The 4,927-nt window shown below is 35.3% G+C and overlaps 1 pseudogene; it reads right to left on the bottom strand.

Moving 5' to 3' along the window:
• Positions 1-712: 712 nt before the first annotated feature.
• On the bottom strand, positions 713-2,124 carry LOC147729600 (uncharacterized; annotated as a pseudogene).
• Between the last annotated feature and the right edge of the window lie 2,803 nt (positions 2,125-4,927).

The following is a 4,927-nucleotide window of genomic DNA, read 5'->3' on the forward strand; positions in this document are numbered from 1 at the left end:
AAATGGAAATTAATGTTAAAAAAAACAAAATTGTTTTTTATTTACATACATTGTTTTTTAAGGGTAGATTTTGCAAATAGATTTAGTTAGCGAGAACATATGCAGTTAGGTTGTGATGTGATTTAACAATAAAAATTTTTTTTAACAGGTTGCAAAGGTCACTTTTTCAATTGATGGATTGTCCAAAAAATTGAAGAATGGGTAAAATTTAAGCTAAGGAATACGGTTTTCTTTGCTTTTTTGATCTTTTTCTGTTTGAAATAGTACAGAAATTTTTTAAAATAAACCAATCCAAAAAAAATTTTGTAACAAAAAACCAGTTTACATATCTAATTTATAACAAGCCAGCATCACTTTTGAAAAAGTAAGTGGTGAGAAATGTTGTATAATATCACTTTAATTAGAACGTTCAAAATGTTTACAACATGAACACATATTCCATTTTAAAAGTAATGGAATGAAAAAAAAATATTCATTTTTATAATAAAAAAATTTAATACTAACTAGTTTTTATGGGTTTTTACTTTGGAAAGAGAAATGAAAAGGATTTTATCCCATTTTTAACTGGTCCAGTTGGAAAAAAAATGACTTTTTAAAGGTAAGGGAACCCGACAATTATTAATTTAAAAAATGTTTACAAAAATGCCAATTGAATTAAATTTTCAAAAAATAAATTTAGGGCAAAGCAGGAAAGTAAGATTGAGAAAAAAAATTAGAAATGTAATATGTTAGCAACATTCTCTAGGTAGTCCAAAGCCACACACAACGAAAATTGTTGTAGTACACCCAATAGTCTCTTGGACATCTCCTTTGTTTGTCTTGAAGGTCGTGGATTTAGGCTACCTGAAAATGCCTGTGCAAGTCTCATATCTTGAAAACTTTGCTCCTTCTTCAAAGTTTTCAAAAAAGAGTAGAAATTTGGATGATGTTTGCCAATTGTATGACTGAAGGAGTTGTGCCATCCCTCTATGGCATTGTTTTAGCACCACCTTCCAAGCAGGTTGAGTAGCAGTTCCACCACTCCACATGGTAACGTGGCTTCCTCCTGCGACCTGATCTGCCTAGACGCCCAATCCATGTGTCCTCGAAATAATTTAAAATGGGAGCCAATTTTTCTTCATTTTCTATAAAATATTCAGATTCTGAAATTGCAGTGTAGTACTCATCTACACTATCAGGTGGTACAAAACAAAGTGCAGTTAATTTTTTTAATTCAACTTGTAATTTGCTATCAGAGCAGTAATCTGCAACCAGGGATGTTTTTTGAAGTTTACGCCAATATGCCTGGGAAAAATGAAAAAAACATCCCTGAATTTGGGTATCCACGTACAATTTGTTGATGACATTCATCATAGTCAATTCAAAATCTAAAATGATTTTCCTAGGACTTTTTCCAGATGTTTTCTCTTTAATAACTGATAAAAATTCAGTATAGGTTGCAGATTGCTTATCTGGTAGCAAACTATATACTAAGGGAACTACATTATTATTAATTTGAGCATGAATGCTGTAAATTTGGGTGAATGGATGGGGCGTACATTTAAACGTTCCATCCATCATCCAAATTTCAGTATTCTCTAATTTAAAAAGGTTACGGGGAGTGCTAAATATTAAAATGCGTTTGAGAGGGTTTTGGTTATCATAGAGTAGAAAAGGTTCATTAGAGAAAGAAAGAGTTAAATCATGAGGAATTACAATGTCAGCAAAAGTTTGTGGAGTAACTGTTTGTGTGTTACTTGCCTGCTTTTTTCGTTGAATAATTCTACGCAAATTTGGGATGGTTGGCATATTACAAGCAACATGTCCAGGGACATGTTGTGCAACCTCTCTTAAAATCTGACCAGGAGTTTCATTGGAGGTGGATGCAATATCTTTCATTTGATTGATTGTATCGCTTATTTCAATCTCCATTGCAGAGGCAGAGTGGTTATGTTCTGTGGTTTTGATCACATTGTCACCAACAGTAACCGCTCTGCCGCTGCAACGGGCAGAATAATATTGTACACACCTCCAATGTCTCCTTGGTTCACTTAGCCTCTCATTACAATATATATACCCACAATGTTTAAGGAGCCTGTTCCCTTTTCTTGATTTGGTATAAGTAGCAGTGGTCTGGCTTGCCATTTTCTGTTGAAAAAAGGAAATATAAAATATATTTAAATTATGTTTTTGACATTTTAGGAAAACATTATTTAAACAGAAGTTGAAATAGAAAGTGACAGCTCATTATTGTATAGCACTTTTTAAAATTAAGCACTTCATATGAGTAGAAATAGTAAGTGGCTTTTATTCACTATCCAGCACTTTCCCTATAAAGGCACTTTTCTCTAGTTAGAATAGTAAGTGCTACTTTTTGACTATCCTGCAGCTTAAATTTTCATGCATTTTGTAGAGTTAGAATAGTAAGTGTCACTTCTACACTATCCAGCACTTTCCCTATTCATGCACTTTCCTGGAGTTGGAATAGTAAGTGGCACCTTTTCACTATCCAGCACTTTTTAGAGCATGCACTTACCTGGAGTTATAATAGTAAGTGGCACTTATACACTATCCAGCACTTTCCCTACTCATGCACTTTACTGGAGTTGGAATAGTAAGTGGCACCTTTTCACTATCCAGCACTTTTTAGAACATGCACTTACCTGGAGTTAGAATAGTAAGTGGCACTTCTACACTATCCAGCACTTTCCCTACTCATGCACTTTACTGGAGTTGGAATAGTAAGTGGCACCTTTTCACTATCCAGCACTTTTTAGAACATGCACTTACATGGAGTTACAATAGAAAGTGACATTTTTTTTCAGTATCCTGCACTTATTATGCTTTTAACATTGTTTATTATTTGCAATGTAATCTGAAAATGAGATGTGTTTATTTATGAAAATTACCTTGGTGTTTTGAAAGTTGTTTTGTTGTTTTCCTAAAAGTCTTCTAAGTTGTTTGGATATTGGCTGTGTTTCAGGTGCTCTGTGGGTTTCAGTGGTTCTTGTTTGGCTGTAAACAAAACGATTTGAAAAGGTGTTAAATGTTTTGAAAATGTTTTATGTATTTGTCTTTTTTAAACGTTGGGAAAAAAACATTTATGTTTAAGGATGTTTAGAAATTAGTCACATCTTTTCACTATCCAGCACTTTCTCAGAATATGCACTTACCTGGATTTAGATTAGTAAGTGGCACTTCTACACTATCCAGCACTTTCTCTGCTCATGCACTTTCTGGGAGTTGGAATAGTAAGTGGTACCTTTTGACTATCCAGCACTTTCTCAGAATATGCACTTACCTGGAGTTAGAATAGTAAGTGGTACTTCTACACTATCCAGCACTTTCCCTACTCATGCACTTTCTCGGAGTTGGAATAGTAAGTGGCACCTTTTCACTTTCCAGCACTTTCTCAGAATATGCACTTACCTGGAGTTAGAATAGTAAGTGGCACTCTTACACTATCCAGCACTTTCCCTACTCATGCACTTTCCCGGAATTGGAATAGTAAGTAGCACCTTTTCACTATCCAGCACTTTCTCTGAATATGCACTTACCTGGAGTTAGAATAGTAAGTGGCACTTCTACACTATCCAGCACTTTCTCTGCTCATGCACTTTCTGGGAGTTGGACTACTAAGTGGTACCTTTTGACTATCCAGCACTTTCTCAGAATATGCACTTACCTAGAGTTAGAATAGTAAGTGGTACTTCTACACTATCCAGCACTTTCCCTACTCATGCACTTTCTCGGAGTTGGAATAGTAAGTGGTACCTTTTCACTATCCAGCACTTTCTCAGAATATGCACTTACCTGGAGTTAGAATAGTAAGTGGCACTCTTACACTATCCAGCACTTTCCCTACTCATGCACTTTCCCGGAAGTGGAATACTAAGTGGCACCTTTTCACTATCCAGCACTTTCTCAGAATATGCACTTACCTGGAGTTAAAATAGTAAGTGGCACTTCTACACTATCCAGCACTTTCCCTACTCATGCACTTTCTCGGAGTTGGAATAGTAAGTGGTACCTTTTGACTATCCAGCATTTTCCCTATTCATGCACTTTCAAGGAGTTAGAATAGTAAGTTGCACCTTTGGATTATCCTGCACTTTCCCGACTCATGCACTTTCCTGGAGTTAGATTAGTAAGTGCCAACTTTTCACTATCCAGCACTTTTTAGAACATGCACTTACATGGAGTTACAATAGAAAGTGACATTTTTTTTCAGTATCCTGCACTTATTATGCTTTTAACATTGTTTATTATTTGCAATGTAATCTGAAAATGAGATGTGTTTATTTATGAAAATTACCTTGGTGTTTTGAAGGTTGTTTTGTTGTTTTCCTAAAAATCTTGTAAGTTGTTTGGATATTGGCTGTCTTTCAGGTGCTCTGTGGGTTTCAGTTGTTCTTGTTTGGCTGTAAACAAAACGATTTGAAAAGGTGTTAAATGTTTTGAAAATGTTTTATTTATTTGTCTTTTTTAAACGTTGGGAAAAAACATTTATGTTTAAGGATGTTTAGAAATTAGTCACATGTTTTCACTATCCAGCACTTTCTTTGAATATCCACTTACCTGGAGTTAGAATAGTAAGTGGCACTTCTACACTATTCAGCACTTTCTCTGCTCATGCACTTTCTGGGAGTTGGAATAGTAAGTGGTACCTTTTGACTATCCAGCACTTTCTCAGAAAATGCACTTACATGGAGTTAGAATAGTAAGTGGTACTTCTACACTATCCAGCACTTTCCCTACTCATGCACTTTCTCGGAGTTGGAATAGTAAGTGGCACCTTTTCACTTTCCAGCACTTTCTCAGAATATGCACTTACCTGGAGTTAAAATAGTAAGTGGCACTTTTACACTATCCAGCACTTTCCCTCCTCATACACTTTCTCGGAGTTGTAATAGTAAGTGGTACCTTTTGACTATCCACCACTTTCTCT

Source organism: Lissotriton vulgaris, chromosome 2_1 (assembly GCF_964263255.1).
Source record: "Lissotriton vulgaris chromosome 2_1, aLisVul1.2, whole genome shotgun sequence".
In the NCBI taxonomy this organism is placed as follows: domain Eukaryota; kingdom Metazoa; phylum Chordata; class Amphibia; order Caudata; family Salamandridae; genus Lissotriton; species Lissotriton vulgaris.